A 25,355-nucleotide genomic window follows, 5' to 3' on the forward strand; every position below is an offset into this window, starting at 1 on the left:
AGTGAATGTGGTGATGCATGGTTGTAAGGCAATTCTTATGTTGTTTGAGAGAGCAAAATAACTTGATGCTTTAGTAGGGGGTGGTAGTAATAAATGTTTTGCCAAGCTGTGGAACTGTGATAGAATAATATGCATAAATAAATAAATATAACTACTAATAACCTATTCTGATGTAATAGTGCCTTAGGTTGGTTATATTTCCTCAATGGAAGGATTTCAATCTTTGCACAGTTCGCTGAAACATTTTTGATAAATCATAGATTCACTGAATTAATTCACCTGAAATTGAATATTGAGTGGGTCTTGTTACTAGGAATGGTGAGTTCTGTGAAGAACTCCATCCATCTATCCATCCATCCATCCATCCATTCACCCACCCATCCACAACTACTTTTTCCCATTTTTGCGCATGGGGTCGGGGTATAATTTCAACATTGGTAGTCATCTAGAGTCAAGGCTTTCACCACCTGGTGGCTAGCCCTGCCGTGATAGTTCTTTCACACCTATGGCCAGTTTAGAGTATCCAATCCACCTACGATGAAGAACTCCATCTACAGACAAAATCGATAGCAGTGACATTATTAAAAAGTGCTAGTTTGTAATTCTTACTTGTAACAAGGGCAGTCAAGAGTCAGCTGTCTTTCATTATTCTTAACACAAGTCCTATTCATGTTAGACTAACTTACCTTTAATTTCTCTAAAAACTGTCTAAAATTTCTCAGTATGTTAAATGATTCTCATATACCTTGTATTGATTCTTAACCAATGTTTTTGTTATGTCTAAGTTGTTATAATTATTTAAACTGCAAATTTTTGTTTTATTTTTGAAGATGGTAAAATTATTGTTCTTAAAATGTTTTGTAATAATTTGGAGCTTTTCTTCCCTGGCTTCCCCTGAAAATGGGCTTCTACCCAGTCAGACTTTCCCAGTAATCAAATGTCAATCAGTCAGTCAATCAATCAATCAATCAATAAACAGATAAATTAGCACATTGCAGTTGGAGGTAGCTTTGTAACTTAAACAATGGGAACACATGTGTCTGATGTTTGCAAAAACAGTAAGAAACTATAATGAAGATCACAGGCTGCAGGCGCAGAAGTTTTGGTTCTACATGTGATACCTGTGGTCTTTGTTTGTGATCAAACTTGGGCAGTTGTAGAGGCAGGAAGGATCAGCTAGAACTGAATAGCTCAGGCCACTGTTTTTCACAGGAGGAGGTTTGAGCAATTATTGCTGAGAAGTCTTAGCTGTTTCTCATAGTATGCAGCAATGAAGGTAGGGAGAGTTTTGGGGTGGGGTTGGGGGACTTCCTGTGTCTCCTCAGCTGAATCATTTTGCTAACCACCTGGTGCTTCTTTGCATCTTACTGTTTCTGTTCCACATGGAAGGTACTCTACTGTAATCGACAAGGCTTCATTCCTTGAGGGAGTGTGTCCCTGACCCATTGGTGACCCAAGGGCTCCCCTAAACTGTGCTGACTTCTTGGATAGGGGATGCTTGTGGATGGGAGAAGCATCTATGTTTTCTAAGAGCTCAGAGATGAAATATGCCTTATTGTTAAAAATCAATGTGCAGTGCTGAATGCATTTTGAAATGAGGATCTGGCTAAGTTTGTGGTCAGCATGGACTTTAGAGGTTGGAAACTTCTCCCACTGCAAACTGTGCCATATGTATTTTATACATTGCTATCCTTCCCTGAAGAGAAGAATGATTACAAAGTACAGCTGATAATTAGTAACAGTACACCAACATTATTTTTAAAGATAGTAGTGAGTATTGCCTTGCCACCTTTTCAGCTGCTGAAAACTAGACTTTTTATGAAAATGTAAGATTTCGCAGGACAAACCATACCCACGTCCAGTTCAAAGGACTGGATTTCACTTTATATGTCAAAATAAAAGCTCACTCTTTTAGACTTTGAGTTGAATCTGTTTTACTAGAACACTTATTTGTCCTAAAATCTCAGGACATTTTCCATTTTCCATGTTTTTCTTGCAGGATGCAACTACCCATATAGGGACTGTACTGAGTAAAGAGTTACAGGTGATAAACCATAGTGAAAGCAGATTTTATTTAAAGTTGGTCAGATTTTGTTACAGGCCATAGTAAATGTGCTGTCCATGTGTTTATTGTTAGGACTCCTTCATTAACAGAACTCTATCTCACTAAACAGGCAATTGGAGATGTCTGGCATTATTGCCCCACTAAAGCCAGAAAGTCTGATATGTGAAAAAAAAAAATCATGCTTTATCCTTGCTGGAGATAGGACTATCTAATTCAACAGGGTTAAAAGTGCTTGTATCTAAAGTGAACTCTGACATGTGGCCTCTTCCCAGGGGTACAAAGCAGCAGCATCTGCATACTAGATGTTGATTTTCTTACAGGTTTCCAGATGGTTTTGACAAAATTATAGCAAGAGATGTTTTAAGGTGCAGCTCTTGGGGAGCATCTTCCATGACTCTGCTACGGAGGTATGGCTACTGAGCTGCCTTTCATGATTATGTGGGGGTAAAGAGTTTTCTTTTAAACCAAATCCAGGTGGAAAGGAAAAGTTGAGAGCATGATTATGTTTTAGATGCTGTCATTAGTTATGAAGAACTACTGAACAAGTACAATTGTACAGACTCTCTTGCCATGCTCTGTCACACAACTAATAAATGGCTGATGTTTCTATAATAGGTGTCCTGTATGCCAATTGTTTGTTTGTGTCTTTCGGCTTTTCCTGGTTAGGGGTCACCACAGTGGAACTCCGGTCCGCTAATGATTGGTAGTGGATTTTTACGTACTGGGTTACCAGCCCTGACGCACAACCTTCAACGAAGGCACGCCTCATTCACGTATGACTCCACACAGAAGATACTCTAGCTGAGAATCGAACGGGAGAACGTCTTGCTATGAGGCGACAATGCTACGTGTCCTGTATGCAAATAATAAGTCAAAATCAGTATGAAATCTAGAGTGTGTGTGTGTGTGTGTGTGTGTGTGTGTGTGTGTGTGTGTGTGTGTGTGTGTGAGAGTAAAGGAAGCTAGAGCTTAAGTAATGACAGGAATTTCTCTAATGTTGAATCAGGAAGTGCCCCCGTTGGAAAATAGCCTTAAAATTTATCTTCAATGCCCTGTACGAAATAAGGTCTTATGGTTTACATTTACACATACCGCTGTGTGTTGGAGGATGAAGAAATAGCTATTCAGTTGGAACAAAAAGACTTCAGCAATCATTTATAGAGGGCTTTGACTGATGAAATTATTTGTTATTGTCATAAAGAAACTACAATACAAAGAGCAATTCAAAAGTTTTTTTCTGTTACATGCATTCAGGAATTAAGTAGGTGTTAATTGGACTACATATCAGTGCTATCCCTTCCAGGCTCATAACTGCACTAGCTGGAGAAAGTGGAGTCCCCTGAAAGCATGGCTGTTAAGGACTGCTGTTTATCCTCCAGGCGATACTGCAGCATGGGCCGAGTGACATTTTTCCTAAATTATCTACTCCTTGGTGTCTGACTGATGTTAAATTACACTGTTTCAATTTTAAGTTTGTTCTTTCCCTGGTACACTAAATATCCCTTGCATGGGGGGAAGGATCTAATTAAAGAGCCATTGTTCAGGTTGCAATAGGGGATGTTCTTGACATTATTATGATGGAAGTTATGACATTGTTTCGAATGGTTCTGATTTTTCCTCTGGGTGGCTGACTTGGGTATTCATTGTCTAAACAAGGATCTGCTTTGCAGTTTTTGTGCATATATTGTAAGACATGCATGCTAATGAGGGCTACCATCACAAGATTGTTAGAACCCAAATTGCAGACATTCCCTGGCCTTTTGCCACTGTATTGGCAGCAAATGTATGGATGGACACAATAAACATCCATGTCTTCCCAAGATGAGTGAGCTGCCATTTTTGATTTACTCCCATTCTGTTCCACCTGACTGTTCTAGCACCCAAGCCAGTGGTTGAACTTGGGTCATTTGGATCACAGTCAGGGCCATGGAACCAGTCTTTTGTTGAGTGACATTTGTTAAGAAAGTATGATCAAAACAAACATGTTCCCTTTGATGATATTGATTGGTGAAAAAGGCTGTGATGTCAACTGCAATGTGTACTAGTCTATGGTGAAGAGCACTGTGGAAAAATTGCAATATTCTAATTATATTGACTAACTGGTTACTCTTGCTCCTATGGATTGCTTTGAACAAAAGTTGTGAAAGTTTTCACTAAAGGGTGGCTAAAATTTCCTAATTGGTCCTTGCTGGTCTAGAAGTGACTGAAAACACGTAATTAACATATCTGTAGAAATTATTGGCAGTTAAACTATTACAGTTAACCTGGAAAGTATTATTCAACTTGAAACCAGAGGAGTACAGAATATAAGGGCCTAGAAAGTAAGATGATGATTGTTCACAACATTTTAGGTTCATCAAGAAAGGAAGTATGAATATTGCTACGCTGCTGCTTTCTTTCTGTTGTAGCTGTCATCTAGGAAATGACTGAGTAGACAGCTTTGCTGCCATTTAGATTGCTTCTAGCAACTAAAAGTGTTGCCTTAGGCCTCCATTACCTCATTAACTTCAATTTCAAGGCCTACTAATTGTAAATATCCAGATGGGTATGAGTCTAATAAGACATTAAGATGTTGTGTTTATGTAAAATGTCCACAGCACCAGCCAGTAATCTCAGGTCAATTAGAGACGAGTCAGAAAAGATCTTGAAAATAAATGTGGCAGAACTTCATCTCCGAATATAAAGAGACTCTTTCAAAGCCTTCTGAAGCACTCAAAAGTAGGAAGTGATTACTAAACTCCAGCAAACGCTGTAACAGTTAGAATCTATTCCAAAACTGACTACACCCTATTAAAATAGTTTATCAAAATGCAATGCCCTCTCAACCCGGAGTTTACAACAGTCTATGCAGAGTTGCTCACGGAGACCCTGTGCAACCATGTAAATGGTTGTTTAGAGGACGCTGTACCTACTAGAAGTAAGCCCAAATACAACTCTAAAAACAAACTACACCGGTGGAATCCTAACTTTAACAGGAAAAAAAAATATCTAAAATGAGGAAGAGTAACTCCCATAATTATAAGAGATCTCCAATTAATATTAACAAGAAAGTAAGAAAACGAATCCAGTCCAACAAGGCCATTTATGAGGTCATGATAGCCTCACTGGCTAAAGACAATTTCAAGGTCTTCTACAGCTATGTCTGAAACCTCAAAGACAGCACACATCAGTGTGCTAAACTGGTAGTCAGTAGTGCCACCATCAATGAATAGAGCGAAACATCAAATTTGCTGCCTGAGAGATTCAGCTCAGACCTCACCCTCCACTTCCCCCCTTGCCTCCCTTAATGAAATACCTACTAGCATACCCTCCTAACTGTTAACAGAGAGCAGGTCTTGGAAATGTTGGTTAAGGCAAAAAACACAGCCTCAGCAGGCCCAAATAGTATCCAAAGATGTCTCCTGAATAGCTGGAAACATGCTCTATCAGGACCACTTAAGTCATTTTTCAACTACAACCTCAAAACAGGCTTTGTACCATGAGAATGGAGGACTGTAATGGTGATCCCACTTCACAAGTGTGGACCATCAACCGACCCTGGAAACTGCAGACTTATAACCTGACTAGCAAAGAGATGGACCGAATTGTCATGCAAATGATTAACAATGATATAGGCAGCATTCAGACATTGGACCCGACCCAGTTAGGCTTTGTCAAGGGAGGATCATGGCTACTAAACCTGGTGGGCTTCTTTGAAAAGGTCACCAAGGCAATAGATGAGGGGAAAATGGTGCCCACCGCCTACCTGGACCTGGCTAATGTGTTCTATACAGTACCTGACTCAGGTATAGTTAACAAACTCACCAAACTGGTCATAAACCTCTGTGTAACTAGCTGTATGCCAGCTGACTTATACAGGATGCAGGAAGTCAGGACTCGTGATACCAACTCCACTACGAGACCGATCACCAATGAGATACCTCAGGGCTATATGGTGAGACTGCTGCTATTTGGCATGTACTTCTTGCAGATAAAGACTAATGTCAATGGTCTTTGGCTGACCGAGTTCACAGATGTCTGCAAATTAGCAGCTATCATAGGTTTCCCCCACGACACAAACATCTTACAACAGGGTCTAATGTAGACAAATGAATGGTGACAAAGTTATGGACTAAAACTCAGTGCAAAAAAAAATACATTATTGTGTCTTTTGGGAAAACTGCCACCCAGGCTGTTTACTCCATCAATGAAACACTCATATGAGTAGACCCAGTAATCAGGGATCTGGGTGCATATATAGAAAGCAATTTGGCTTTTGACCAACATATGGCCAAATTAGTAAGAAAATCATTCTATGTCACCCAACTTATAAGAAAGAAGATGGCTTCCAGGTCCAAGGAAGTCATAGTGTGACTATTTTTGGCCCTTATCAAACCCATCATTCAGTATAATGCCTCCTTAGGCATGTACGTGACCAAACATATGCAGCAGTTGGAACGCCCACAAAGGTTCCTTACCAGGAGAGTATGGGATATAAACACATTGTCCTGTACAGATTGCCTTAAAACTCTATCTCCATACTCCACCTCCCACAGTCTATGCCCTGCATACAACACATCCTCAAATCCAGCTCTGATGGACCTTTTGCTCATCCAAAAAATGAACAGCATCAGACCCACTAGATTCAAGGATTTAAATTATGCTTGTAACATAAATAGGCCATCTAGGCAAGAAAGATATATATCTCAGGGGATCCCCATGCTCTGCAATAAGTTCTCTATCTAGGAGAAGCAGAGTCTATCCCTAACCCTATTTAAGTATAACCAATGGTTGGGAAATTGGAAATTCATCCCAGGTCTCGCCTTCGTGTCTCTGATAGAAAGAGGCAGACTGTAATGCCGTAACTAACATACTCTTTCCCCCCACATAATCTCTATAAACTCTGTAAATAACATGCACCCTCCTAATAAACATCCATGATGCATAGGGACATAGTTGGGTTGGATTGCACAGCTATGTTTATAAAGGTCCTGGTAGTAGTGAGCCTAGTATATAACCACGGATCTATAAACCTATAAACACAGCCTCCATTTTCCCAGTAACTTAAGGTATAACTATGTTGGATGTTAAAATCCACATAGTGATAGATTAGCCACTGCATTTCAGACCAATCTGAGTAGGACGGATGACTGTCAGACCATTGTTTTCCTCAGAGATTAGCAGCTAAGTATTCTTGTACAGGTTCACCTAGTTTAGGGAAAAATTACTGAGAATGCTAGCCCATTAGATGGTGGAATAAAGTGAAGTCATGAGAGCAGTGTGTGTGTGTGTGTGTGTGTGTGTGTGTGTGCGCGCGTGTTACATATCTTCAAGAACCAAAAATTCAGCTTCACAAAGTCAAATCTAACTAAAGCACTTCTCTTTCACACCACTATATAAAAATCAGGTATAGACAGTGAATTTACAGAAGATAAAAAGTTATTATTTTAACCCATTAAATGGTCAACTCATTAAATGGCCATAGCCTGCCAGTTACATCCTGGGAAAAAAGGTCATTCTGATTTAAGCATCATTCATGCAAAAATACATCTGATGAGTTCAGGGAACCCCCACACTTTAAGATCAGGTATAATAGGTATTTTTTCTCACGTTAAGACAGACAAATATGATACCACTCATAATATTGCAAAGATATATTGGCTACCCAGACCTCTGTTTACTGCACTATGCCCAAGACTGAGATAAACTCACCAGTGACTTGCAAACTAACAGCAAAGGAAATGATTGCAAATGCTAAAACTATCTCATGAAATGGGAGAGAACAGTTTTCTGGCCATCTTAAAGACAAGTGGTAGGATTCCTGAAAGCATAGCAAGACATATCACAGTATCAACACTTTGCATCAATGGTGTTCAGATGGTAATAGCAGGTTTTTCAATCTCCTGCCCAAAAAGACTGAAGAGAACAATTGGAGACCAGACAGAAACCATTTGTTGACATCATGCATTGCAACAAACCATAAAGCAGACCACTTAAGAATACAGAGCAAAGGTGAAGTACAGCAGTTGCTACAGCATGTTGCAAATAGGATGCAAGATGAAAGTATACTGGCAAGGATGTTCGTCTGAGAGGAGCAATGCAGCAGGGTCAGAAAATAAGATTTTGCATAACTGAGCTGGGCATCACCATCATCATTATTAGTAGTAGCAGTAATAGTAGTAATACTAACTCTTTGCTATACTACTTTTATCTCATTACACACTAGTGCATTCCCTGATAGCCTTAAGGTTTGATTATGTTATTCCTGTGCACAAAGGAGGGAATATTGAGCTCATTAGGTGTCATCTCATCTCTGTTTTGCCAATCTTTATAAAAATGGTTGAAGTGCTGATCCATAAATCAGCATGAACCAAGAGACGCTGCATCTAAAGGTGGTCCATCTGCAATATTATGTGTGCTCACAGACATGCTGCTAGGTGTATTTCAATCCAAAGTGCAAAATATAATACTGAAGCATTTTGTTTATTTATTTATTTTGATGTTTGTTAACCGGGTATGTCCGACTAAGCAGTAGCCCATTTTTAGTGAAGGCCCGGGGGGAAGCCACAACATAAGAAAACAAATTGTAAACAGAAGATAAAAGTAATCGCAAGAGTTTTTTTAAATACATGAATGACACGCATAGTTTGATTAAGTACATGACAGAAGACATATGGTGGTACATCAGTAGACAGAAGAGAGGAAGATAGTAGCAACTAATGGTGGGTAAAACAAGAAATTGCAGGTTGAGAACAGAGTATGGAGAAGTGCAGATCAGCGAACTGAGGAGTCATTTGAGAAGAGTAAAGACAAGTGGGGTTGAAGGCAGTAGTATTGGACAGAAAAGAGACTACAAGGAAAAGTGGAGGGAAAGGCAGTAATTGAGTTAGGGTTTTGGCATGTACAGATCCTAGATTTTAGTAGGGTTTCTGTTAATGCTTTTTTAAAGCTTTGAGTGTGGGAAGATTTCTAATATTCCATGGGAGTTTGTTCCAAGTTAGGGCAACTGAGTAGCTATATAAGTTTTGTCCTATTGTTCTTTTTGGCTTATGGATTGCTAAGAGAAACTGGTCAGAGCTCTGAAGAGAGAGGGTGGGGGTGTATAGGGATATAAGCAAAGAGATGGCAGGGCAGGAGGTGTGTTTGTTTAAGATGGAGTGAATAAGAGACAGTTGGGGGAGCAAGAGTTGATTGGGGAATTGTAGCCAGTTTAAAGTTAGTAAAGAAAGGCACTGATGAGAGTTATAGGGTTGATTTGCAGTGAATCTGGCAACTTTGTTGTGAATTCAAGCTTGGTCTTTAGAGAGGATTGTAAGTTGGTCATGATAGGAGAGGCATAGGGAAGGCTGGGAAGAAGATAGGCATAGACAAGAAAAAGTCTATAGTCATTTGTGAGATTTTTTATTTCTATAAAGCAGTCCAAGTTTTTGATGTGCCTTCTTTACACAGTTTAATATGTGGAGATCGAATTTAAGTTGTTCGTCGATGATCACTCTCAGTAGTTTAGTGTGTGTTTCAATATTTATGACAGAGTTAAGTGATGTGATAGTAAATGATGATGTTATGTTGTCACTATCTCGCCTTCATTCTTGCTTGGTGGGGTTAGGAGCCGATACTTGGCTCCGACTCGGCCATATCCTAAAGCTCAAGAGCTGCCACTGGCTCCAGGTTAGACCCGATCCCAACATGCCTAGCGAGAGTTACCCAGATCTTGTTTGCCGCTTGAAGCTTCAGGATTGTCTGTGACTGGCTCAGGCTAAGTTGTACTTTTTCTTGTTATTTTTTTCATAAGAATCTTGATATTTTCTTAATTGTAGCATTCCTTGTAGTTAGGGGTTGCTAACTGTTTAGGTACGTCCTGTGTATTGCCCTATTTTTTGCTGTTTGTTGTTGAGGCCATCGTTTCCTTCTCTCACTAATAATAATAATAACTACTAATCTCTCATGAATTTGTTTTAGTTAGAGGATTCACTTCTCCCCTTCAGCCCATTTTAGTTAGAGGACTTCTTTCCCCCCTTTCTTTTACTTTCCCTTTTTCAAAGGAAGCTCGCCATTTAAATTAGAGGCATCTCCCAGTTTGGAGGGGTTGTTGTTTAACTTAGAGACTCTCCTCCTTCCGTCCCTTGTTTCCCATCTGCTAAAAATAAATAAATAATTTATATATATATATATATATATATATATATATATATATATATATATATATATATATACCTTGTCCTTTTTTCGGTCCTTTTGGCTGTTTTTTCTTCTACTACTGTTATTAATAATCATTGTGGTAGTTACTCTGGTTTATCAGACATGTTCAAGGAGTCAACAAAAGAATCTAAGCCTTCAAGTGATTCCTGCACTCAAAATATGTCATTGACCAATGGCCATACTAGTTGCATGTACTGCCTGGGAGCCATTCACCTGCAGGACTCTTGTTCCATTTGTCATGGTTTTAGCTCTAGGTACTGCAGGAGTGGAAAAATAAGTTGATTCTGAGAGGGTTACTGAAAGCACCCTTTGAGATATCTATGGAAGGGGATCAGGCAGGCAAATCAGATAGGCCCTCCAAGAAAGCATCTTCATTGGCTCTGAGCTCGGAACCATCAAAGGCTCATGAAAAGCATACAAGTTCATCGGATCCGAAGTCAGTCTGTTCCAACAAGACACAATCTCCTTCGGTTCCTCCAGTGTCCTTAGAACCGACCAGGAGCCATAAAAGAAACTGGTCTCCCTCCTTGGAGCTGGTATGCTCTATACCTCAGTCTCCTCTGCTCCAGTCTGTGACAGGTAGTCACCATTCGTCCACCCATTCCGCTCGATCATCCAGGAGCCTATCGGATGATGATGTGTTGAGGGTGGTGATGAGTTTGCTTAACACTCCAGCCTTGGCAAAAATTTTATCAAGCCCAGCCTATATGGATGTGGAGCCGACTGTCCAACCGACTTTGTCATTGATTCCTCCTTTGACTCATTCATGTTTGGGGCCGGAGTGCATGGAAGCCATTGTGGTGGAACCGTTGGACCCGAAAACCACTGGTCTCTCGGGTTTGACACCTGCTCCGATCTCTTTGATATCACCTTCTGTCGAGGGATCTGGGGGCTGAGACTCCCTCGTTGGCTCTGGGGGGGGGGGGGGGGCAGGATCAGACCCTTGTCAATTCCTACACTCCCACCCGGGGCTTTGGTGCAGGTGAGTTCGGCTCCTACATCAGCCTAGGAGCCATCGCCCTTGGTGTGGGGGACATCTCCAGGCTCTTCGAAGCCGGAAATTCTCTCAGGCTGGGATCATGGTGCCTTCAAGGTGATGAGGAGTGTGCTGTCCTCCCAGACTGCTCCACCCTCTGCTTCAGCTACTCAGACCCCTTCGGGGCCAGCGTCTACCTCTGCACCACCCCTCCATCCAAAGTGGTGGGAACCAATGCCCCATTCGGGCGACCCTCCCCTTCCAAAACCTCTCCAGAGTACCCCTCTGAGGAGTTCCCTCAGAAGAGGATTTGTAAGAGGAAGCATATAGACTCCCCCAAGTCTCTCACTTCAGACTCAGAAGAGTCCCCATGGTCCCCCTCAGAGGATGTCTCATTTTCCGACATCCTGGAAATTCTCAGGCAAAAGAGTGGCTGGAAATCCCTTTCTCCTTCTGTAGATGAGTCCGTGTACCTGGAGGCTTTTGGCTCCTGACACTCCACCTCTTGGGTGTCTCCTCCTTTCGACCAGCTACTGGGGGTGGTCAGTCGAAAGGCGTGGAGCTCTCCAGAATCTATGGAACTGGTTCTGAGGAGGCCCAATAAATTTATCACAAAGCCAGAGGACTAGCTTTTCCTGTCTAAGGGAGTTCCAGTTGATGCTATGGTGGTTGCGGCAGCCACAAAGAAGGAATTAATAGAAACTTCTTCTTCTTTCCAGCCGCTGAACAGAGAGTCCCATACGATGGACAGATACAGGAAGTGTGTGTTTTCATCAGCAGCCTTTACCCTTAGGTTACTGAATTATTTGTCCCATTTCACTCGTCTCCAGAGGGATCTCTTCAAAGAGACGGGAGATGCTCTTCAGGATCCTACACCTGTGGGGGCTTCAAATAAGACGGCTTCCCAGCTTGCGACCTTGTCTTATATAGTCAACTCCTCCATGTGACTCATCTCTTATGCAGCTGATGGAGCAACCAGGGTAACAGGCACAGGAATTGCCTTACTAAGACATTCCTGGATGTGCCTTTGCAAGTTTGTGGAGCCCTTCAAGTCCTCCTTTACCAACACCCCATTTGATGGCTCATCATTGTTCGGGGCCAAGGTAAAAGACTCTTACCAAGTGTGAGCAAGATGGCAAAACTCTCTCTACTGTGAGAGTACATTTCTCTGCCCCTACTAGACCTTATCCCAAAGGTAAAAAAGGCGGGAACATGTGGTTCTGGAAATCCCAGGGAGCTTTGCCTGATGCATGTTGTGATTTTTCCCCCCGGAGCAGAGAGGGAAATTATAACAAGGGACGCCACCCTTGTGGCAGAGGGGGTCCGCAGAATCAGGGCGACAGAGACACTTTCTCTGGTAGGCCCTTCCAACGCTCCTAAAAGGAGGCCTGCTTGTCCACCTCTGGAGGCAGTCGGGGGCAGATTGTCACTGTATCCAGAAGCCTGGCAAAGTATCACAAAAGACACATGGGTACAGTCAGTAATATCCAGGGGATACAGTATTCCTTTCTCCATGCCACCTCTTCCCAGAAAACAAAAATCAATCCCAGATGTGCCACCCAATCTGCGGGATCAGGTAAACCTAGAAGTTCAAAGGTTGCTAGAAAAATGAGCCATCCAGGAAATCCCTGCAGACCAAATCGGATCTGGAACTTACTCAAGGTTCTTTTTAGTTCTAAAGAAAATGGGCCCTGTAGACCCATTTTGGATCTCAGCAGGCTGAGCAAGCCTGTCAAGAAAACAAAGTTCCAGATAGTGACACTGCAGTCCATTCTTCCCTTTCTGGGAAAGGACAATTGGATGTGCTCTATCGATCTCCAGGATGCATACTACCACATCAAAATGGACAGGTGATCCAAGAGATATCTATGCTTCCGTCTGGGAGACAGTCATTATCAGTTCAGAGCTCTGCCCTTTAGTCTCACTACAGCCCCCAGAGTGTTCACCAAATGCATGGCAGTAGTTATGGCTCACCTGAGGTGTCTAGGATTTCGGGTGTTTCCATGTCTAGACAACTGGCTCCTTACTGCCACCACTGAGCATCGGCTAATCATAGCAAGGGACACCACAATTCATCTCTGCTCAGAGTTAAGTATCACTATCAACTATGAAAAACTTGCCTTGTTGCTCTGTCAGCATATTACATTTATAGGGGCAGATCTAAATACAAAAGACATGATCACAAAATTGCCTCAGGAGAGAGTGTCAACCATACAACATCAGGTGTCAGTCTTAATCAGGAGAAAAAAGATTCAAGCAAGATTTGTCCTCAAAGTGCTAGGTTTAATCGCAGAAGCAATAACACTAGATCCCTTGGCATGCTTCCATATGAGGATTTTGCAGTGGCTTCTTTTTGCTGAATGGTCAATGCAGACTATTCCCATGTCACACAAGATCCACATTACAGAGACCTGCAAAAGGGATCTAGGATGGTGGCTTCAGTCTACGCAAGTAATGATAGGCAGGCCATTCATCCTTCCCCAACCGGTAGCCACAGTGACCATGGATGCTTCCCAGATAGGGTGGGGGGGATTGTCTGGGACAGACTGTTCAAGAAACATGGCAGCAACATGAATACCACTTGCATATCAATGTCCTGGAGATGAGAGTGGTACTTCCTGCATTCCAAGCACTTCAGGGCTCTCTACCGACGAGGACAATTGCAATTCAAACAGACAACATGTCCGTAGTGTGGTACATCAGCAAGCAAAGCAGAACCAGATCTTACCCCTTTTGTTGAGAGGCTCTAAGAGTATGGTAGTGGGTGGTGTCCTCTCAGCGTTTTCTGTTTGCAACACACATCCTGGGAAAATCCAGCGTGATAGTGGACAAGCTAAGCAGGGCAATTCTGATGCCATACGAGTGGTCCCTGAAACAGGAAATTCTGAATCAAATTTTTCGCAAGTGGGGCCAGCCTTGCTGCGACCTTTTTGCCATGTCCATGAGTATCAAATGTAGCAACTATTTTGCCCTGGTCCCCCAACCGGAACAGTTACCCAGGGATGCAGTTGTTCACGATTGGCCCCCTGGACTTCTTTATGCCTTTTCCCCAATGTTCTTCGTGTTTCACTGTTGCAGTCATCACATTTGGGTTATCTGCTTGCAGAAGCCCTCAGTCGGCCTGATTATCAAAGTCTTGGGTCCTGCGTTGCTTGCTGTCTCATCTTCCATGACATCACATAGTCAGGGGTATAAAGCATGCAGCCAATGCCATTACATCAGTCTTTCTTGCCGTGCGGTGCTCAAAGCAGAAGCAGTTCGCAAGTGCCAGACAGCCGACTCCTGAAATTTTCGTTTTTGAGTTTCAGAACTGAAGTCTTCAACTAAGCTAAGTACCCCGTTGGAGAATCCTTTTCTTGCTCTAAACCGATGTCAGTAAAAGTTAACAATTGTATTTCTTGTGGAAAACAAATACATCATAAATATTTTCATTCGTACTGCATTCCTTGCTTAGGCCTAGACCACAACGTACCTCACTGTCGGTTTTATGTCTTATTCAAACCTCGAACTATCCGTCTTCAGTTTATTTATGCTTCTAAATATTTTGGTACTTGGATCAATTATCCAGAAATGGCTTTGGTAAGCCACCCAACTACCGACATTCCGTAAAAATGCAAAGATAAAGACAGACCGCATAGATCCAAAGCTGCCGACGACGCTTCTCCTAAGCTAGTCGCCAGTTCGCTGGTACTCAGTGAGGTGCTTTCGTAGCCCCTGATACCCACTACTTCAGATTCGCAGGCCTCTACAGAAACCCATTCAGAGTCTGGTATGCCGCGAGATGCTTCTTCGACTGTGGAACCTGCGGATGTCTCTAACTTGGATGGGTCCGGAGCCGCTGTGCAGGCACCAGCTTCTGAGGGTGTATTCAGGCCTACTGATTGCATATTAAACTGACGCCATCTTCTACTTCAAGGACTAAAACTCGATCCATGCCTAGAAAACCGATGTCCAGACCACATGGTCAGACCCCTATGCCTAAAAAACAAATGATAAGAATGGCTGAAGACCTTATTACTCTAATCAGGGGAAGCCACCCTTCCCCCTCTAAGAGACCTAGGACTAATTTTCCTTCTGATTCTTCTGATCAGGACACTGAAATTTCTGTTTCCTCTGATGACCAGGATTTACCCTTATCTACCTATGAGGATTCTGATGCAGAGGACTCATTCCCTTCTGCTTCCCCTCCAGAGGATTTCTCCTTTGGTGAAACCTTGCATACTCTTAGGGAGCATTTTCGCTGGGAGAGCCAGAATTACTCTGACTCCAAAAAGAGGCTTAGGGATTTCTTACTCCTGCTCCAACACAGGCCTTTGGTCATCCCTCCTGTACTGGACATTGTGGATGATGCCTTCTTGGAATCTAGCCTGGCCCCTGGCTCTTTATCTCCTGCTCCCAGAAAAGCTGATAGGTATTACAGGGTTCCTGACTCTCACAAGTTCCTCTTTAAAAATCCTACTGCGGATCTTGAGACTATTTCACAGGGACCCAAGGGCATTAAGGCTACTACTGCCAAAAATCCTACCCCCTCTGATAGAGATTCCAGGGCACTGCATATATGGGGTAAGAAGATATACACTTCTGCAACCTTGGCCATTAGGGCCTTAAACTGCCAGTTTCATATGTTGAAGTATCATTAGCATATTATTGGATTGCTTAAACAGAAAATTATGTTGATTCCTGACTGTGCTGAAAATAAAGATTTAGAGAATTTAATGCATTCTGCTGAACGTAAACTGCGGTAGTGGTGCTGCGGTAGCATTGTCACCTCATAGTTAGATGTTGCCCATTCGATTCTCTGTTAGAGCGTCTTCTGTGTGGTGACATGCGTGAACGGATGTTCCTTCATTGAAGGTTGTGCGTTAGGCCCGGCAAGCCAGCACGTAAAACTCTACTGCCAATCATTAGCGGACCAGAGTTCCGCTGTGGCGACCCCTAACCGGGAAAAGCCGAAAGACACAAACAAATGCATTCTGCTGAACAAGTTGGAAAACATACTTTGCAATGTGGTTTTGATTCATTAGAGGCATCTTGCAGAGCTGCTGTCACTGGGTCTGTACTGAGAAGGCATGCTTGGCTTAAGGAGCAATCTTTGCCAGATCATGTTAAAGCTAAATTGCTGGATGCTCCCTTAAACCAAGACCACCTGTTTTGCAACAAAGCAGAATAAGTACTTAAAATGATGGAGGAAAAAGCTAAATCTATGCAAACTGTTAAAGATTTCCTGCAAGTACAGCCTCCCATATTTAGTAGGCATAGGCCCTCTAAGAACTGGCCCTTTCCTGCCTTTTCCAGGCCTTCTCAGTCCAAACCCAGAACCAGCAGAACACCCAGGCTTCAGTCTCAAGGTACTCACAGGACTAAGCAGTGGGGGCTCCAAATTCCAAAGCAGGGAGTAGTAAGACTCCCCCCTATAGTAAACTGTCTCAAGGACTTAACATTAAACCTTCCAAGCCCTTCACAACTGAGTGTTCCTTTAGGAGGGAAAGATTGCCCTGCAGGCAAAAAATTGGGAATTCATTACCCAGGACAAATGGGTTTTAAATATAGTTTCCCAAGGATACAGATTCCACTTCCACTCCTTACCAACCCCGAACGGTTGGCCAGATCTACCCCCAAATCAGTGGGCAAAGGCTCAAAAGCAAGTTCTCTCTCTTTTAAGCATCAGGGCTATTCAGCCTGTCCCAGAAGAAGAATGGGGACAAGGTTTCTACTCAAGACTTTTTCTGGTACTCAGAAAAGACAATTCCTGGCATCCTATCCTGGACCTGTCTATCCTAAACACATTTAGGTGATCCGAAAATTCAAGATGCTAACTCTTGATCAGCTGCTTCCTATGCTAGGCAAAGATGCCTGGTTGGCAACACCGGATTTAAAGGAAGCCTACCTGCACATCCCAATAAGGGAATCTTGCAGAAGATATCTACATTTCAAAGCAGGCTACATGCACTATCAGTTCTCTGCACTGCCCTTTGGCTTATCTACTGTGCCCAGGCTATGCACAAAGTGCCTAGCTCCAGTCATTGCATTTTGCAGGCAAAGAAATATTCAAATATACCCATACCTGGACGATTGTCTAATTCAGGCAGAAAGCTAGGACATGCTATTAAATCATCTGTCATTTCTAAGGAAATTGTTAACTTCTCTGGGGTACACCATAAACGAAAATAAATCACATCTTGTACCCTGCCAACAAATTGTATTCCTGAGAGCAAGCTTGAACACAACTTCCCAGATGGCCTACCTTACGCCAGAGAAACAAGTTCATTTGACAGCCTACTTCAAGCTACTGGCCACGAAGACCCTGCTATCTGCAAGGCAAATACTGTAAGCCTTGGGGTTCATGGCCTCCTGCATTCTACTAATTCCACATGCAAGACTGCATATGAGGAAACTACAATGGTATCTAAAAAGCCTACGGTGTCAATATTCTCAGAATCTAGAAGCAATGATTCCTATCATACCTTGCCTACGGTTAGAGTTCCTTTGGTGGGCAGAGGCCTGCCACTAAAACAAGGGACTACCATTCACTCTAGCCCCTGCCACCCAAATCCTAACAACAGACGCATCAGACTATGCATGGAGGGCTGACCTGGCAGGAAAGTGCATTCAGGGCAAATGGAACCCAAGTCAAATGCACCTGCCTATCAATCAAAAAGAAATGTTAGCTGTACAGCATGCTCTGACAGCCTTCAAGGACCACATTCTTCCAGGACAATTAATGGTAAAGACGGATAACACCACTGTTATGTGGTACATAAACAAGCAGGGGGGGTACCCATTCTTACCCCCTCTGCAGACTAGCCATGGCTCTGTGGAACACAGCCTTGAGCTACCAAGTGCATCTACAGGCTCAATTCCTGCCAGGAAAACTAAATACACTGGCAGATGAACTAAGCAGAAATCTCATGAACCTACATGAGTGAAAACTGGAACCAAAGACTTTCAACATGTTGATAAACAAATGGGGGAGCCCAGATATAGACCTGTTTGCCTCCCCCCAGAACTACCATTTGGACAAATTCTGCACAAGGACTCCCCACAAACCAGCTTGGAAAGTGGATGCTCTGTCCTTCAGCTGGAAAAATCTATCAGTTTATGCCTTTCCCCCTCTGCCTGTCCTCTTCAAAGTACTACTAAAGATCAAACATGACAAACCAAGGACAATTCTGATTGCACCAGACTGGCTACGCCAACACTGGTACCCCCTCTTGTGCAGTGTGTCACTGCTGCTCCATGGCACCTGCCTCAGACCCCTACCCTGCTGTCACAGCAGGAAAGCCAGATTCTGCACCCTCAGCTTCAAACCCTGAACCTGGCAACCTGGCTAATTACCTAATCTCTCTGTTACCATCCCTCAGTAAACAAGTGTTGGATGTCATTTTGGAGGCAAGGAGGCCTAGTGCTAGAAAACCTTATGCTGAAAAATGGAAAAGATTCTGTGCCTGGAACCAAACTCAAGGGATGGGCACATCAGCACCCAACTTACCTCAGCTTCTTCAATACTTGAGATGCTTCACAAGGGCTTTTCTTTTTCCTCCATCAAAATTCATGCCTCAGCCATCACAGCTCATTATAACACAGAACCACCTCTCTTCTCTCATCCACTGCTCAAGCAGTTCCTCAGAGGGCCCAAAAACTTAAGACCACCCAGGAGAGCCCCAACTCCAGCCTGGGACCTTAACTTTGTATTGGAAAAATTCACTCTCCCTCCTTTTGAGCCAGCTGCAAGTAGAGAGTTAAAATTCCTTTCTTGGAAAACAGCCTTCCTTTTAGCAATCACCTCAGCAAGAAGGGTATCTGAATTACAGGCCCTTATTGCAGTGGAGCCTTTCATCATCTTTCATGCGGACAGGGTGTCCCTCAGGAACAATCCCGCCTTTATGCCCAAGGTGGTATCCTTTGCAGCTCTTAATCAGTCCATTCATTTGCCACCTTTCTTTTCTAATCCACAGAACAAAGGGGAACGCATACTGCACTCCTTAGATGTGCACAGACAACTTAGATTTTACTTGGACAGGACTAAACCTCAAAGGAAATCTGAACAACTGCTGGTTGCATTTGCTGCAGGGGCAGAGGGGAAGGCTATTTCAAATCAAACCATTTCTAAATGGATAGGCCATTGTATTCATTTCTGCTATAAGTACCATGGAAAACCTATCCCACAATGGACTGTCCCTACGAGGGACATCCTTGAAGCTGTTACCTGGAGTTCTGTACATACTTTCACCAAGCATTACCATTTGCCAATTTTCTCTAAATCCAGAGCTGGCTTTGCCACTGCAGTCTTGCAGGGCCTTATAGCTGGTCCTAATGCTATCTAAATTCCTCCTTGCATCATTAGCTTTGGGAATCTACCCAAATGTGATGACTGCAACAGTGAAACACAAAGAACATAGTACAGTTGTGTACAATTGCCATAAATGTAGATGTTCAAGTGAATTCACTGTTGCAGTCCTGGTTACCCTCCTTCCAGCCCACTGACTTATTTTGGCTATACCTCTTCTCTCCTTTACTATGCTTAAAAGCTTATTAGGGGGGCACCTGACATCTGGGGCAAGAAAAACTGATGTAATGGTGTCGGCTGCATGTTTTTTACCCCTGACTACCTGACGTCATGGATGATGAGACAGCAACTGACTCAGGACCCAAGACTTTGATAATCAGGCCGACTGAGGGCTACTGCAAGCAGATAACCCAAATGTGATGACTGCAACAGTGAATACACTCGAACATCTACATTTATGGTAAGTGTACACAACTGTACTCCCCCCCCCCCCCGCTGCAATTGCTATATAAAGTGAGTTCCTTCTCTGATATCTTCCGATTTCAGTCTGCTTTCTCACTGTACACTGAGATAGCTTAAGTTACCATTTAGGCGGTTGATATTTGCAGTAGCTAGAGGATGCTTCAGTGGCTTGCTACTGATGAGACAGCTGCCCATGCACTACCAAACTGTGTGCACACTGCGTCTTTTGTCGACAACTTCTAAACTGAGTGCTATTGCTGGGTGACTGTGCTAATGACTGCACCATATGAACAAATGTAGGCTTTAACATGAATAGACTGCACCTCTTGTACTTTGTTTGGTGAAACATGTTGCTTTTTGTCAGTGGTATAATTTTTCATGCCCAGCTTACATAAACAAAACTAATGTATACATTTTGATATGAGTACTCAGTTATCACAAAGAAATAAATAAGTGAACAGTGAGTGATGTGGAACAGGTAGCAGAGAAAATGGAGAGAACAGCAGTGCAGACCTCATGGTAGCAGCAGATATTGACTGGAAGTAGAAAAAAATGGTATATTTATGCAACAAGAAATACATATGAATGCAACTATTAATTATGTCTAGGGAAAAAATGCACACTAATTAGTTACTAACATTACAGTTTTATTGCAACTAGGGTGTAGTTATATTGTGAAACTATGAAACACCGGTTTCCTAAAATTGGATGTTTCAAAATAAAAAAAGAAAAAAAGCAAAACAAAACAAAAAAAAATGCCCAAAAGCCAATTATATTTAGCAAATCTGTGGTTGCACCAACTTGAAGAAGGGAGAAATCTCCCTTAAAAGTGAATCATTGTCGACACACAATTAGAAATCGTGCCAATAATGATTTCCTATGGCAAAAAAGTATTTGGCCTTATGCCATTCATCTTTTTCTGCAAGCTACTGAATCTTGTGCAGCTTCTTGACGAGCTTGTGTAAGGAAGCCCAGTATGACAAATAAGTACAATTTTTTGGGATTGTAGGGATTATTTTGCTGGTTTTCAGACTGCATTATTAGGAGGCTAAGAGGTCAGCAACAATGTTGGTAGTGTATCACATTGCAAATTCATATCAGAAGCCATCGGAGACCATGAAGTGGGCATGCATGGTCTAAATGGTGGGAATACTTAAAAAACTCGAATAAAAATCATCTTTGTTTTGCATAATAAACAGTGCTGCTGGAAATACCTTTGTATGTACCTTTTATGCAGCCTTGTAATTTGCTTTCATGTGGTGTACAAATCCAGAACTAAGCTGATACACTAATACTCTTTCACAGCACCAGCTAGGAATGCTGTAATGAATGACAGAGTAGAACCAAAATAACTATGGATGTGTGCATTTTTTTATTTCACTGATAAACAGTTGTGCACACTTTCAAACCTGGCAGGCAGTGCCATTAGGGGAAAGTAAACTGTTAGGGAGAGAAAAAAGTTCTTAGCCTCATATGCTTCAATATAGCTGTTGAAAAAATAGCCACAATGTACTTTAAGTATGTCTCACATTACACCTTCTCTTTGTAGAAAAACACCTGAGTGACAGTGTTTAACATAAGAACTTATTACTTTTGTAAGTCTAGTACAAGAGCACACTGTATCTTAGAGCCCAGTCTGCTATGAAATGAGTCATTCGAATACCTGCTGCCTTTCTGAGGTTCATTTGTCTCAGCCAAATTTATTTATTTATTTACATTTGTTTACTGGGAAATTCCCACTGGACGCAGGTCCTTTTTCAGCGGATGCCCGGGGAGAAAAGCTCCACATCATGTACACGATAGAGATACAAAGTTGCAGCAATAGTAAACAACATTACAGGTTGTTGGCTTTAATACATTAACAAGATATTGATTATCAACAGTATATACAGAAAATGTTGCAAGTTAAGATAGTTTCTTGTCATTTATAATATTAGAAACAATGTTGTCAGACTAGATGTTAAAGTATGTAAAGACAACTAGCTATTTCTGAATGTGGTTAGTATATAACAAATCTAACAGTAGATAGTATTGAGTCTGTGATAAAGCAAACACTGGGTTATGCATGTCTGTTGCTCGGTCATGTCTCTGTACTAACATAACCATGTTCTATAATGCAGGGTCAGGCTTTTTATCCTCTTTTGCTTGTAAGAAATTTCTGGGACAAAGCAGCTACTTAAAGGTTGAAGTGTTCATATTGAGTGTCTGTACCTTTCCTAGGTTCATGGATACCCAGAAGGTACATTGAGTAAGATGAGACTAATTATGTAGTGGTCTATAGTGTTATTAGAAATTATGCCAATTGCTACAGTGATGAGCCATGTCTTGAAGACTATCATGTCGTCTTTGTAATGAATTTAACCAGGCAGGCTATAGAAATCACAGTCTAGAAGTCATTGTTTAGCATGGCATAATATCATTTGAAACTCAGTTGCATTGTTATGTCGGCTAATTCCATTCCCAGTTATGATGTCCCACCTCCTAGTTTTCATCAGCCGTGCAGGAGCCACAAAGTCATGAGTACAGATAGCTCATCTTTGTAGACAATTGCCTAGCCAACAACTAGAGTATGTCGCCCTTCGACTTCACCTCTTTCTGTGATAAGTTGTCAAAAACAAATGTACATTGTACATCTTTTACAAAGGTAAGGAAGGGATTTACTTTAAGACAGGGATTACATCCCCTAACACTTTACTGCTTGTAAAAGATTATGAATAGGAAAAACACATACAGTTTTGACACTAGCCAAGCCTTTCACTGTCACATGTGCATAAACAGAGATTCTGACTCGGTATGTGTTGATTGTCAAGTTCTATTAACAAACTGGTGGATCTTACAACAGTATACCCTCTGACATTGCCAAAAATATTTTCACCAACATATATATATATATATATATATATATATATATATATATATATATATAGGGTCTATATTAGAACATTGAAGTTTCACAACTTCGAATGCTCTAATATCGACCACTATTCAGTGAAAGCTGAGAACATCGAACATGCAGAACAGCAAAGTTTTTCCTAGGGAAAACATTTGCTGTTCCGAAACACATACACACAAAACAAGCACACCAAACAAACAGCAATCCACACACATACACCTAAAATCTTACATCTAACCCTACACTAAACTGTACAAACACCACTAACTATCCATTTACCTTAACCCAAACCCTAACCCTAAGGTCCATCACTATCGCACACTTACCTAACCCTAACTCACCTACCCCGCCCTAACCCTCACGTCCACGCAATCGCACACTTACCTGACCCACGCCTTAACCCTAACTCACCTAACCCGCCCTAACCCTCACATCCACACAATCGCACACTTACCTGACCAGTGCCCTAACCCTAACTCACCTAACCCGCCCTAACCCTCACATCCACACAATCGCACACATACCTAACCCACGCCCTAACCCTAACTCACCTAACCCACACCCAATCGCACATTTGCCTGAACCTGACCCGTAACTTTCCACCACAATGCTGAAAATAGCAAAGCGACAGAAACGGACAACCAAATTCTTTCCCTAGGAAAAAATTTGGTTTTCTGTCGTTTTGCTATTTTCAGTGTTCGCTGAATAGGGGTCGATATTAGAACATTCAAAGTTGTGAAACTTTATATACTCGAAATCCTGAAATATCGAGTTTCAGAATCTTGAGCCCATAAAGTGGAAAGGCTAAAACATCGAACACCCAGAAGCGCGAAATTCAAAATCGCGACTTCTATACCACACATGCACCACACACATGCACATACACACACCTTCCTCCCCACAAACACACAACCCAATCCTATGTACAAGCAGGGGGGCTGTGCCCCCACACCCCCCTACTTAAATATACTAACTCCAAGGTCTCACTACATACACAAACACACGAAACACCACTGCACAAGCTACATCCCCCTCGCGTGCACACACACACACACACACACACACACACACACACACACACACACACACACACACACACACACACACACACACACCAAAGTAACAAAACACACTAACACACACTACAGCCCCTACCCAAAACCCTGAACACATAAACACTTACCTGAATCCATGAACACAGCGCAACACCAGAACCGCTAATTCAACATCTCTGAAATGCGAGATTTTGAATTTCGCGCCTGTGGGTGTTCGATGTTTTAGCCTTTCTACTTTATGGGCTCGAGATTCTGAAATTCGATATTTCAAGATTTCGAGCATATAAAGTGCTTATATATATATATATATATATATATATATATATATATATATATATATTTATTTATTTATTTACATATGTGTATATCTTGTCATACTCTTTCCCTTTATTTCTTGAACTTCTAGGCCACATTCCACACTCTCTTTTCATGCAGAGAGTTGTGTAATTTTGCTAAATTCGAATATAACTTTTCTGAGAGGGAAACTGAAGTATATTTCCAGATGCATGTGGTTATTTTAATCTAAGCCAGGATGAGTGCTAGTTTCTTTTGATAATATGATACTCTATAAGATAAACTACAAAAATGAAAAAAATCTACATCTTTTATTTTTTCATTTTTTCAAATGCCATACCTTCTGTTCAGAGGAAAGAATTATTTTTGAGTCACAAAAGTATTTTTTTCCTAATTGTTACTTTAACTTCAGTTTTTTAGACATTTAATTATCAATACCTTTTTAAGGATATTATTATCTTTTGGCATGAGTCTAATGTAATGGCTGCATGTGTATTTTTATGGCAGACTGGAAAGATGTGCTCTGCTGTGTTATTTATAAAACAGTTTAAGGGTATTAAAGTGAAGGATTGTTTTATGTAGAGTACCCGCCAGAATGAATTTTGGAGATGTATTGAGGAATCCAGAGGAACCCCTCAACAAATCCATCACTGTCTTGGGAAACAGGAAACCATAGTAACAGAGAATGTTGTATATTACCAGCTCACCAGGAATGGAATGAAATACACTGCTCTGTGTTTGTACTATGGAAAAGCTTATCTTTTCAAAAGGGTGGGGATTTCAATGAAAGAAACATTTGTCTTCATTTCTGTCCTAATCTGCAGCATGGCACGCTAGGCTGTTGGAATAATACACTGTTTTTACAGGGATAAAGAAAACTGTATTTTGTTTCCCCCTAATATTTCTAGAATCTGCTTCCTTAAATTTCCTCCTACCTGCCTGATTGTCAGTGGCTCTGATTTTATTTCAGCATTTTCCTGGCAAAGCAATAAGAATGTGATTTGGTTTTGTCCCTAAAGTATTCAGTCCTAAGAATAATATGGCTTGTATTTTGGTTTAGAGATTTTTTTTTTCATGGGATCTCAAGAGGAAGCTTTGGATTTCTAGAACATTCATTTTGGAAAATCAGATTAAACTGTCTGGGT

General features: G+C 41.8%; 1 protein-coding gene across 2 annotated transcripts in view; it reads left to right on the top strand.

Annotated features, from left to right (window-relative positions):
• Nucleotides 1–25,355, top strand: part of EPHA7 (EPH receptor A7) — a 1,106,961-nt gene that overhangs the window by 147,547 nt on the left and 934,059 nt on the right. The gene's annotated exons all lie outside the window — the stretch shown is intronic.

This window comes from Protopterus annectens, chromosome 1.part0 (assembly GCF_019279795.1).
Source record: "Protopterus annectens isolate FY-2018-M chromosome 1.part0, PAN1.0, whole genome shotgun sequence".
NCBI lineage: Eukaryota > Metazoa > Chordata > Ceratodontiformes > Protopteridae > Protopterus > Protopterus annectens.